This window comes from Canis aureus, chromosome 14 (genome assembly GCF_053574225.1).
Source record: "Canis aureus isolate CA01 chromosome 14, VMU_Caureus_v.1.0, whole genome shotgun sequence".
Lineage (NCBI taxonomy): Eukaryota > Metazoa > Chordata > Mammalia > Carnivora > Canidae > Canis > Canis aureus.
In genome coordinates this window covers 10501182-10514761 of record NC_135624.1, presented here as the reverse complement: position 1 = coordinate 10514761, position 13580 = coordinate 10501182, and the positions used below count along the sequence as shown (strand labels likewise).

The following is a 13580-nucleotide window of genomic DNA, read 5'->3' as shown; positions in this document are numbered from 1 at the left end:
TGTACATTAAAAAATATGCTTAGTAGATATTTTAACTATGTAATACAAATTGGATAATTAAAAGTTTTTAATGTATGGCTGGCATTCTGTGAACTCTTTAATATATATTCTTCCTTGTAACTTCCTCTTTTCTCATCTGCCGTCATGTTACTTGCTGTTAAAAAGCTTAACTTCCTCTTTCAGATCATTCTATCACAGTCTTTATATTCCTTCCATGAGAATATCAGTTCTGCTGTGCCTATCAAGCGGTTAAAAAAAAAAACAAAACCAAAACAAAACAAAAAAAACAAAAAAACCCCAAACCCAACAGAAACAAAAACAAAGTACACTTAAGCTAAAGATTTGGTTTCTAGCTTCAAATTTATGACTCTGGCTAAATGATCATAATGCTTGGGCAGAGCATTTACCGTTCCTGCATCTTGGTTTTCTTAGCTGAAAATATAGTGAGGTAGATTCACCTTGGAAAGGTACTTTTTAGTTCAAAGATTCTATAATTTAAGCCCATTTTCATACATATGTCATTAATCTCTGCAACAATCTTGTGGGGAAGGAGAGTAACATTATCCTCATGTTGTAAATTTAGAAAAGAGAGGTAAAGGAAGCTCAATGATTTGTCTACTGGTGCAAAGCTGGCAGATAGCCATGCAAGGAACTAAACCCAGATATTAGCTGACGTTTTTCTCTTCAGAGAAAGCTAGGCCACCATTTTCTGATACAAAAAGGAGACAAAGGAGGTCAACTAGGTGAGATTTTAAGGCTCACCCTCAAATTCATAGAGAGAGGCAAGGAGTTTCACTCCCTTCAGACATGGGATTATAATTTGCAGATATATCATACTGTATCTAGATCACATCTGCTTTAGACCTTATAGTTGTTGAATCTCTTGAGGATAGGGGATCCTGCTATACAAGTTAAAAAAAAAGTTTATTAAAAATCATGTTTGCCTTTCTCTTCATAAAGGATGATAGTCAACGAATATTATTTATTTTATAATTTAACACTTGTGTTTATGCTGATATCTGTGAACTCTATATTTTGGGGGATAATGTAAATTCTAGAATCATTTCTGCATTCCTATTCTTGACATACATTTACATACTAACCAATGGAACATAAACATCTGTGAGTTTAAATTATTATTCTATTAAACATGGAAAAATGGAATCTGAACACTAGCAATGACAATGATTTACTTTGCTAACAGCTCTATCCTCTATTTTTACCAAGTTCCTCAGAAGACGTGGTAGTAGTTGGGTGAAAAGAACCACGGACTGGTAGTCAGAAGGTTCAAGCTCTGTTTTAGGGACTTGCACTGACTCACTCAGTGACCACATGCCTAATCAGGCGATCTCCCTCTCAGATGTCAGAATTTAGGAGTGTTTCCTAACTTCACTAACCTATAGGAAATGCTATGAATATAAGTATAACTCTGGAAAAAATAAAAATAATCAGGAGGCAAAAAAGCATAAGATGAGTCTTACTAAATTTAGTGTGAAGTACAACTATTATTTAAACTTTTTAAGATAATTTATATTCTGAATTTTAAATGAATTATTTCTAAATGTTATCTCCTCTCCTTTGGTAGGAAAATCACTCAATTTTATGGTGGGGAAAAGAGAAGAAAGAGAGGGCAACTTTGTCTTCTCTTCACCCCCATTTACCTCTGTAAGTCTGACGGTGCTCCTTCATGAAATCTGATGGAGTGTTATTTGAAGCATTAGGGCAGTTACACATTGAATGGAAGGAGAAATTCTTTATTTTGGGGGAAGAGCAAAGCCCCACATATTTTGCAATTCTGTTCAGTGTTCGCATCACTTCTTTATCTGTTCAACATTTGTTGGGTGCTGCACATTATGCTCAGCTCTGAGAATACAAAGATGAAGAAGATAAGGTGCCTGTACCTAAGGAAGTGCCAACAGATCAGAGGCATTAGATATTTCAACAGATTATTACACGACAGCATTGGGAGTGTACTCCCTATGAGAGAGAGGTCAGCAAAGAGGTGCTGGGGGCATCTAGAAAAAGTTAAAGATGTGGTTTATCAGTTAACCTTGGTGGGCAGGAGAAGCAAGAAAAAGGTCGTTTTCCAGATACTGTAAGTTTTATAGTAATGGGTTTTAAAAATGAATATTTAATCAAACTGAATTGTACACTTGGCAATGTATCACACAGCAGTCAAGTCTAAAAAAGCACCAGTTTTGGAGTTGGAGAGATAGAATTACAACTCCATTTCTGTCTACAGGTGTGACCTTGGGCAAGTTGCCTGACTTCTCAAAATCTGTTTCTTTGTTTAGAAAATGGAGATTATAAAAGTATCCACACCTCATGGGGTTGTATGAAGATTAAGTGGGAGAATACACATAAGCACCTAGCCCACTCCTTGAAACCAGATAAGATGGTAAGTATTCAGTAAATACGAGTTATCAGTAAGTACTCTATATACATTTTTTAAAAGATTTTATTTATTTATTCATGAGACACACAGAGAGAAGTAGAGACATAGGCAGAGGGAGAAGCAGGCTCCATGCAGGGAGCCCCATGTGGGACTCGATCCCGGGTCTCCAGGATCGCGCCCTGGGCTGAAGGCAGCGCTAAACCGCTGAGCCACCTGGGCTGCCCCTCTATATACATTTTCTCATTGAACTCTTGCAACAATCCAATGGATAGGCATTCCTAAAATAGGATACAGAACACAGAGATGCTAGGAAGATAGGTTCCAAACCATGAAAGATTATGTGTGCTATGATAAGGAGTCTGGAATATATGTAGCGAGCAATGGTAAATCTTTTGAGGGCTTTTAAGACAGAGCCAATGAGTTCTAAGTTTTTAGGAAGATCTTTGAGATGACAGCGTGGATTATGGGTTGGAAGGGCAGGGAGAAAAAAAAAAGGTTAGGAGTCCAATTAAGAATTCCTTATAGTAAGTCACTCTGAGTAATATGGGAAATCCTAAAAGCAACACTGTACACCTTTGGAAGGGATAGCTGGTATATACCTTGTGACTCCAGCTTCTACCTCCTCCTAGATCCTATAATGGCAAAAGCTTTAGGGCTTGCCTCAATGCTGATTTCTTTCAAGCTCTGAACTGCACCAGCACTGGTGGTCTTTCAGAGTCATTTTCTTTGTTACTAAGGGGCATGAAGTTTTGATCATCTCTGAAAGGAAGCAAATGAGCTCCCTGCTAGAATTAGAGGATAAAGTATCAGTGTGATTGTTTCTTGGCTGGCAGGGAAAAAGTAGAAAGCAGATGCTCTAAAAGCACTGGGCTTTGATACCTTTATCATTTTTGTCACCTTTATATGTAGATGATGTCATCATCATTCATCTGTACCTTGATTCCAGGGGAGTAAATCACACACAGGATAGTAAATAGCAGAGTTTATGCAAAACACAAATACAGACTACCACATTGTTCCATGGATTTAACACCACACACCTGGTGTTTTGTCTTTTTCTGTTTTTGAAACAGAAAAAGACATTCAATGTTTCCACTGTAAAACAGTAATCTCTACTCACTCTTTTTGCTGGAGGTTCTCAACAGTAAAATGGTAAAACATATACTTCAAAAGAGCAAGGAATGCAATGGAAGCTTAAAACATGTTGAAGGCTACTCTTTCTTCCAAAATGCCAGAAGCTAGATAATTCAGGATTGCTTTCTTGCTTATGTACCAGCACTGGAGTATAAACCTTAAGAAATGTCTGAGAAACCGATTTTTCTTTTGAAATACCATCTTTTTTTATCCAATTCTTCTCTTTTTACACATGCTCTGATGCAATCTTGCTTAACAAGACATGCTTTTATTAGAGTTGCCTTGATTTCAGTTGTTTGCATACATGTACTTGTACTTTGAGATACATGTTTTTGATAACATGACAACTATCTGGAGAAAAGAGTCAAGACATAAGATGAAAAAGGGTTTCAGCATTTTATGTTTTTCAGGATTTGCAATCCTCAAATAATAAAAGCAAAATGTGTGCTAGCCCTTTTGAATACACGTAACATCATGTTATATTTAAAATATGTTAATCATAAAATTAAAAATTGGTTTGAAATATTTATATGATGAAAATTAGAAACTGGAAGTGTTCTAAAGAATTTTTAAAATTATACAGCATTAAATTTATTTAATGTGTTTGAAACACTAGTGAATAATAACTATGAGATATTTTTGTCAAGTTTAAAGACTCGGTGGTGGTGATTGCTTTTGATTATTACAAGAATCTACAATGTTAAATCAGGAGATCAGCTTTGAGACTTGGAAGAAAAAGTAGAGGAAAGAACATTGTTAAATGCTATTGCAAGTTTAATAAATGTGTAAGAGTTTTTTAAAAAAGAAGAAAATTAGGTACTTTTATTTTCTTATTTTTATTTGAGAGAGAGAGAGAAGGAGGGGGAAAGAGGGGGGAGAGATAAGTCAACTCCATGCTGAGCATGGAGCCCTATGCAGAGCTTGATCTCATCACCCTGAGATCATGACTTGAGCTGAAATCGAGAGTCCACACTTAACCAACTGAGCTACCCAGATGCCCCCCAAATTAGATACTTTTAAAGTAAAAAAAAAAGGGATCCCTGGGTGGCGCAGCAGTTTGGAGCCTGCCTTTGGCCCAGGGCGCGATCCTGGAGACCCGGGATCGAATCCCACATCGGGCTCCTGGTGCATGGAGCCTGCTTCTCCCTCTGCCTGTGTCTCTGCCTCTCTCTCTCTCTCTCTCTCTCTGTGACTATCATAAATAAATAAAAATTTTTTAAAAATCTGTAAAAAAAAATAAAAAAATAAAGTAAAAAAAAAATTACAACTAAGATTAATCATCCAGATAGAAAAATACGTTAAGAAAACACAAGACCAAAGCAAAATAACAAAATTAATTTAAAAATACGAAAAATGACTGAATTAAAAGTGAGAAGCCACCAAACTTCAATCACAGCCATGTCATACAGAGAATGATATTTGTATAAATACCACAAACAAAAGACAGGAAATACTAGTCCTGTGTTGGGCTTTGTGCTTAGCGCAGAGTCTGCTTGGGATTCTCTCTCTCCCTCTGCCCCTTGGCCCCGCTCTATAAATAAATAAATAAATAAATAAATAAATAAATAAATAAATAAAATCTTTTAAAAAGATTTTTTTTAGTTAAGTCTGAGATGATAAATGTCACACTTCTACTTAATAATTTAATTTTGAAAATTAAATAACAGAAATGTGGTTAACTGCATAACCATGACTTGCTTCTAATAAGTGAGCTTGATAGCTTCAACCCTGAGATATTTCTCGTATGTCTTGACTGATCTTTTGATTAAAAATATTTTTCCTAAGAATTTATGTGGCAACACACACACACACACACCCCAAATAAAACCTTGACCAGAGCAAGATAGTACTTCATGATAGAAAAGAATTTTTTAATCCTGAAAATTATAGATAGAGTAGTATTTGAAAAGATATGAACTTAAAAGAGCAAATTTCAAGCATAGAAAAGAAAAAGGTATGTATGCATTAAATATAACTCATTCCTGTGATAAATTTACAAATAATCTAAATCCTTTTATGATAAAGCAAGCATATGAAAAATAGAATAACAGTTCAATCTCAAAAAAAATTGAAATGTCACACATGACATCATTTTATCAAGCTAGAAAAACATTACTGGTGACATAGTACAGAATTACCTTGGTGACTCAGGTGGCTGAGGCTACAAGACCTAACCTGTGATTAAGTCCAGTTCAGGTTGTCAGTATCTCTCACTAGACACGTCCATCCTGTTTTCTTCAAATCCATGTTCCAGGATGAATTATTTAAAACTCAAATCTGACAAGGAGCATCATATGATGCATCAACTAGCCATCTAATAGAATCAGTGATGTGGCTAAACAGAGTGTGGATCTCTGCTTTACACTCATATGCTGTTAGAGAGCATTTATTCGTGATACCAGCTCTTTGGGTTTTTCTTTTTCAGCACTGATGAGCCCTTAGTTATGCTGAAGCCCTAAGCTCATTCCAAATCTGGCTAAAGACAATTGTGACTTTTTGGCAATTTTGATGAAGCATGGGCAATTCTGACAAGCACATGTGTGGTGGGGACAGGGCGTTGTAGGCCTCTCTAAACAAGTAACATTTACATATCTTTTCCTCACCTGTAAAATGGAAATAATGTTAGTCCTGTCTACTTCACGGGGATGTTAGCGAACTTTATGTGAAATTAGGATGTATGTTATAAGTCTTTATAAATCCTGCAGTGCAGAGCAAATTCAAGTAACTATCAGAAATAGTAGATTTATAACTGAGATACAAGAGGAATAACAAGCAGAAATGAAAGCTAATTATGAGAGTCTATCAGGTCCCTGGCGAACTTTAAGACCTTATTTTGTCACCATTACCACTCTCTCCAGTCATATTGGTATTCTTTGTCTTCCTTGAACCGAACTTGTTTTCACACCCTACCTTTGTACTTAACTCTCATCTCTACATGGTTAGCTACTCTCCTGGATCCTTGTATAGCTTCTCATCATTTGGGTTTCAACTCTACTGATACCTTCTCATAAATGCCCCCCATCAATATCTAAGATCATTGTGTCACTGCCCTACTCCACTCCAATCTCATGTGATCATTATTTTGTTTTTAACATTTATTATCAAAATATCTTATTTCTTCTCTTAGCTGTTCATGGATAAAGTCACCACTATGTAAAAGCACTGTGCCCTTCTTTGGAAGGAGGACCTGAGTGACCAAGCAGTCTGTCACTAAGCAAGATCAAACTGCCAGCATTCCGGATGACAGGAAGTTCATGGTGACCTTGTCAAATCAGAGAAAAAATCAGTTGGAAACCTGACTTCCAGAGGAAAGAAGTGGGGAAAGGAAACACACAAGAACAAAAGCACTGAACAGACTCAGGACAAATTGCCCCCCTTTTTTTTTTTCTTTTCTGCTTTGCTCTCATATTTAAAAGAAGTTGGAACTGGCCTAACATATTAAGCAAAAATAACAGTTTGGAGAAGGATACCTTGTTCTTGTCAGTACCCTGCAACCTAAATCCTATGAAAAAATAGATAAAAGTATCCTGAACAGATGAAGCTGACAATTTTCCATATGATGCATTTGGATAAGTGAAGATATTCTCTTAAAAATTAAATTCAAGGCAGCCCCGGTGGCTCAGTGGTTTAGTACCGCCTTCAGCCCAGGGCATGATCCTGGAGACCCAGGATCAAGTCCCATGTCTGGCTCCCTGCGTGGAGCCTGCTTCTCCCTCTGCCTGTGTCTCTGCCTCTCTCTCATTCTGTGTCTCTCGTGAATAAATAAATAAAATCTTTAAAAAAATAAATTCAAAATGTGTGTATTTATTGTTTAGGTAACTCATTTGCCTATAATTTCCATTCTATAGCATATGAAGTGTTACTTTAAAATATTCTCTCTTAATCTCATCCTCTATGGTACACTTATTTGTTCGCATTCCCCAACATCCTCTTTCTAAAAAAGTGTGTTTTTTTTTTTAAAAAAAAGGTAAGCTTTGTGCCCAATGTGGGTCTTGAACTCATAACGCCACGATCAAGAGTCACATGTTCTACTGACTGAGCTGGCCATGCACCTCTGTCTTCACTTTTGAGACACTTAATTCCCTTCCAGTCACTATTTACATACCCGCCCTATAACTCATTCCCCAAGGCCCTGCTTTCAGCTTTCAGCAGATCTCTGTTTGGTGTTTCTTCTAAATTCCAATTCAGAATTATATATAACCCTACTATGACACTTAAAGAAGTGCATGATTATAACTGTGTATGTATCTGTCTCTCTCATTAGATTCTATTTGTATTACCAAATATGTAGTCCCAGTGCTTGTTTACTACAAAGCAGGCATTCAGTAAGTGCTTTAATTTTATACTTTTCCATGGTGCTAATATTTTTTTTCTGTCTCTCTCATTAGATTCTATTTGTATTACCAAATATGTAGTCCCAGTGTTTGCTTACTACAAAGCATAGCAGGCATTCAGTAAATGCTTTAATTTTATACTTTCCCATGCTGCTAATATTTTTTTTAACCATTGCCCATATGCTACTTTATTACTACTGTTTAAATGTCAACACAGGTGGGATTGGGAACATTTGTTTTTGTATTTTTCTTTTTTTTTTAAGATTTTATTTATTCATGAGACACACAAACAGAGAGAGAGAGAGAGAGAGGCAGAGACACAGGCAGAGGGAGAAGCAGGTTCCATGCAGGGAGCCTGACATAGGACTCGATCCCAGGTCTCCAGGATCAGGCTCTGGGCTAAAGATGGCACTAAACTGCTGAGCCACCCGGGCTGCCCCGGTTTTGTGTTTTTCAATGGTAAAAACTCATACATTCTTTTTAGAAAAAAAAAAAAATCCACAAGTGATGGAGTAAAGAGGCTTTTAAAGAGACTGTAGTGTTTAACCCAGACAACTGTCAATTTTCCATTTAACTGGAAGGAACTCTACTGAAGAAAATCCCAGCAAATAGATGAATCTATACATAGTTCTATTTTTCTAATTAATTTACTTAATCATGTAAATAAGAACTATAGAGTGATATGAACACAGACTCTGGAGCTAGGGCCTTACATTTGAATTCTGGCTCTGACACTTGCTAAGCTGATTTGACCTCAGGCAAATTTCTTAATCTTTCTGTGCCTTAGCTTTCTCATTTGTAAAATGGGAGTAATAAATGTACCTAATAACACAGGTTGATCTGAAGATATACTCAACAAATATTTATTTTAGGACATATTACATACCTGGCTCTGCTCTTGATATAAGCTATCAAATATGAAAGAAAAAAAGGACAAACTCCTCCACAGAGTTTGCATTCCAGTTAGCAAGATAAACATAAATACACATCTATGTGTTAGTAATAAGAGCTAAGGAGAAAAAAAAAAAGGGAGGAGAAGTAGAGGGATATGAACTGTTGAGGGATGGGTGAGATTTGAAATTGTAGACAGGGTGGCCAGGGAAAGTCACACTGCAAAGTCAGCTTCTGGATACAGACTAATGAAAGTGAGGGGGCCAGCAGCATCAGTGTCTAGGTGGGTCCTGCAAGGCAGAGGCAACAGTAATTGCAAAAACCTTGAGAAAGAAGCATGTCTGGTGGGTTGCAGGGACAGCAAGAAGGCTGGTGTAGTTGAAGTGGAGTGAGCAAGGAGATTATAGGCACTAGGTGTGTATGTGAATGGTGCACACTTGCGCTGATGCAGGGGGGTGATCAGATGGGGCTCTGTGTGCTGCAATGGCAGCTTCAGCTTCTGAAGAGAAACAGGAGCCCTTGAAGGGGTTAGGTACAGAATGAGATGGGTGTTTTAGCATACTGCTCCAGCTGTCTTACTGAAAGCTGACTGTCTGGGAGTGGGGCAGAAGGAGGGGGGGTGGGAAAGTTGGGAGGTTTTGCAGGGGAGAACAGCAAGAGCAGAGGGAAGGAGGCCAGTCAGGAGACGACACTAGTTAGACTACAAGGGTGGTCAAAAGATGATGGGAGGATGGACCTAGAAGGAAGCAGTGCAGGTGCTAAGACCTGGCTGGATTCCTGATCTATGTCGAGAATACAGTCAATAGGATCTCTGGGCGGATAAGATACGAAACCAAAGAGGAAAAAGAAGAGTCTAGAATTACACCAATATTTCTTGGCCTGAACATCTACAAAAATGGTGCTTCTATGAACTGAAATGCTAATATAGCTTCATGTATGATTCTTACCATTACGCCAAAATGTACTAACATGTTAATTAGTTAATATATTTAGAGTGACATAATACCAAGTCACTCCTATGTAAATGTTTGCTGTTATTACTAATAATTGGGATGAGAAAAATTTTAAATCCTGTATATTATTAATGAGAAAATGTTCATGTTACAACTTCTGGTTTTGGGAAATTAAATGTATGAAATGAGAACTTGGAAGACTCTCCATTGGCACAGACAGTATAAAAAACATAATTTTCAAGTAACAACCAAATTCTATCTTCTTCAATTCCCCTTCACCTGCAAGTGCCTTTAATACAGCACTTCTTTCTGTTTTTTACTCTTGCCTCTTGAAAGTATCCCTATCAACAACAACAATAACACACACACATTACCTTTTAAAATGAGTCTGTGTACAATGACATGAGTCATTGTATTATACTCATTATAGCAATGGAATTTATATTAAGCGGTATTATTATAATACCATTGAGATATCCTGTGTTTTGAAGAAACAGCAATGACATTTATTTTTTACTATTATGTTCTTAAAACTGTGAAAGCCAATACAAGTATTAGAAAATGCTAAAATGCATGCAAATATCCCAACTGGTTCAAACCTAAAGTGCTTTTGGTTTTCATGCAATAGTACCTATGTTTATCTGTGGAGTTCATTTCTCATTGGTGAGTTGTAGATGAAATTTCAAGCTAAAAATATTTGAAGCCTTTTTTTTTTTTTTTTTTTTTATGGCAGGAAAAGGGTCCTGGCTATGGAAATAACTATGTGACTAATCCTATTTGGTTCACTGATTTTACATCATTTCCCCCTTATGCATATCTGGAACCAGAGTGAGACCCTTTCCACAATTACTATTACAATTTGTAGTATTTTTCCCAGTAGGCATTAGCTTATACCTACAATTTTCTTTTGGTGGAGGGTAAAGCCCTATTAAAATGTATGTTGATGTGCAAATTCCATTTTAGTTAAAGTTTTTCTGTATAACAGGACTTGGTAACAAAATAACATGGGGGACCAACAAACAGACAACAAATCAAGGTTCGGTTGCTTTGACAAGACCAAGAGACAGAAACAAACAAATGCAGAAAGAACACTAACTGCTGGCAACCAACCCACCCACCCCACCCCACCCACCTCCACGTTTTCCTCTGAAAGTCAGGGGCATTAGGCAAAATCCTTTGTCATACAGCAATTCAAAAAGCCACTGTTAAACATACTTATGTTATTTTTTTCTGAAGCCAAAGCCTTACAGTAATTTACAGATCAATTTGTCTCTTAAGTGGAAGGAATAAAAATAGGAAAGGAATTTGGGAATCTAAGTAACCTCTTTTATTTTTAATGTCACGGAGGTGCTGTGGGCTGTGGTTCTGCTAATTCAATAAAGGATACAAGCTCTCTGAGCCTGGCACACATTCAGGACTGGGATTCAAAATAACTAGAGCTCTGATCATTGGAAGTCCTCTGGAGACAGATTTCACAGTGCTCCCTGTGATCCATTGAGTTAGAGGTCCTATCATTATTTCCAGTGATAATTAAAATGCAGAACTTATTACTCTCTAGTTTGGGTCAAACTCTTGAATTTTCCTTCTTTCATCTTCCTAACTTTCCACTTGCACATAAGTTCATCTAATAATGTTTTCATTTAATGCTGATGCTTAAATTTTATAAACAAACAGTACTTCATGGTTTTTAAAGTGCTCTCATATACATTTCATATTCAATATTTTTACTGGTTCAATTTTTTTTTTTTACAAATTGTCCTACCAATCCTATGATGAAGACATTATTCATATTATTTCTGTTCTTTGGATGGATAATTTGAAGTTCTGAGAAAAATTACCGGATCACTAAGTACTCACAGTTTTAAGGAGCAAAATGCTAACTTGAACCTAAGCCCTTAGTCTTAAAAACTTGGATTCTTGCCATTTTGTTACAGTTAAATTTTGGTCATTAATTTACTAATAAAATTCTCTATTTCCCAGAGGAGTTCAATCAAGACAGTTGGTTCAAGAACAGGTAGCCTCACACTGTGAGGGAATCAGTGAGAAGGAAGTTAGTGAGGAGAGACCAAAATTGGTTATGGATAAGCCATGTAACAAAAAAAGAATACTCTTAAAATGTTTGAATGTGAAATGCCCAGCTCTCGTCTATTATACAAGTAATAGATCAATCTATAGTTTTACTGCCATATTTCATCATATCTAGCACAGAATGTCTTATAAGATGCACCACCAAGAGGAAAAAAAAAAGGAAAACTAAACCATAATATACCATTGATCATAAGATACTTTCAGATTTTAAAAAGCTAAAATGTGAAAAAAAAGAAAAGGGCAGATCTTAGAATCAAAGAAATACAGTATGGTAACTATGAAAGTTCTCAAAATCAGTCATAGCACAACTTTCCCAGACAGTCAATAAGCATTTATCAAGTGCCCGTGGATGGGCACAAGGAAGCAAATACATAATCGAGGTGAAGAAGCTTAAGTGCTATATATGAAATATTAATTACTATCCTTCAGTTTCACAATGTTGACCACTGTACAAGAAAACATACCCACTTGTGCAAAAAGATGTCTGTGTGAAAGTGTCAATAGGGAAGGTAAAGGAAGGAGGAAGAAGAGGAGGAGAGGGAGAAGTAGCTGGGAGGGGGAAGATGGCTTGGAGGAGAGGTAGAAGAATGGAGGAGGGGTCTAATTTTACCAGAAGCTTCCCTGAAATTCAACTGTGGTCTGAATCCTGTCTGTGCCAGATTTTGTGATTATATAAATAATAATTGCTGTCCTCTGTGTGAAATGATACTTTAAAACAATAGCAGCTTTGAAAAAAGGCTTCACACGTTTTTATAACCTCTCTAGGTTCATAACTAATACTGAAGATTTCTCCATTCTTGCATTTTTTTAAATCATAAAGACTGAAAACTAGACAATTTTAATATTTATCAAATTTGAATGATAGGTAATGATTAAATGTTGGATAACGCTTGGAAAAGACATTTTGTTATGACTGGTTATCAACTTCCTTGAGGACTTAAAAGCTTTAGAATTTCTGATTAAAATTAAAAAGTTGTTTGAGCCGAAACTAACTATCTAAATATTTGACTTGGGCATTTTGCATATATCATGATTATCATCACAAAATCTGTGTGCTGAACTGGAAAGATGAAATTAGATTGTTTCTAATTAAAAACATTTCTGTTTCTGTAATGAGAATTTCATACATAAATTGCACTATAATGTGAAATAATTGCTTTTGAAATCACTCAAATAAAAAGATACTCAACCTTATAACTGTACATTATGCTCATAAATTTATTACTAATTTGAAAGAGATAATATCCTCAACATCATTAAGCCACATGACTAAGTGGTAAACTCTGTTATACATTCTGATGTCGTCACATAGTTGCTGTGATTGAGGAAAAACTAAGCTAGTAATGGTAATTACTTCTTTTGAAAGGCAAAACTATAAATTAATAATGCAGAGTAATTTCATTTTTAAAAGTCAATAATGAATTCCATATGCTGCATGCCATTAAAAATCAAAGAGGTTACTTACATGCTTCAGATCTTTTTAACACTTTATTCCTTCTATTTAAAAGTACAGGTCGATCCATCGATAATAATGTTATTTTGACTTGTTTGACCAAAATTAAAAACAAAAACCGAAAACCTCCCATTTCTCTCCTCATTTCTCTGGAGCCCAGAGAATTTAAAGCAATAAGATATTAAAAGAAAACAAATACATCTAAGCAAACTGTTAAGAGTATGGTTAGGAGAGACTAATGAAATGTATTATCAGTCTTTGATACCCAAAGCGGTGGTGATAAATCTGAGCATGTGACTCAATCACTGTTACTACCTTCGCTGTGTACAATT

The 13580-nt window shown here is 36.1% G+C and overlaps 1 protein-coding gene and 1 long non-coding RNA gene across 6 annotated transcripts in view; one reads left to right on the top strand and one right to left on the bottom strand.

Annotated features, from left to right (window-relative positions):
* Positions 1–7312, top strand: part of LOC144283157 (uncharacterized) — a 37606-nt gene extending 30294 nt beyond the window's left edge. For 2 of the 4 annotated variants that reach the window (XR_013351571.1, XR_013351570.1), the window contains 2 exons: positions 2295–2398; positions 6657–7308. This is a non-coding gene — a long non-coding RNA (uncharacterized LOC144283157). Of the gene's footprint in view, positions 1–1585; positions 1666–2294; positions 2399–6656 lie in introns of all 4 variants that reach the window. The other 2 variants (XR_013351569.1, XR_013351547.1) reach the window with 2 other exon arrangements.
* The window catches only part of OXR1 (oxidation resistance 1), a 282656-nt gene that overhangs the window by 110003 nt on the left and 159073 nt on the right, over positions 1–13580 (bottom strand). The gene's annotated exons all lie outside the window — the stretch shown is intronic.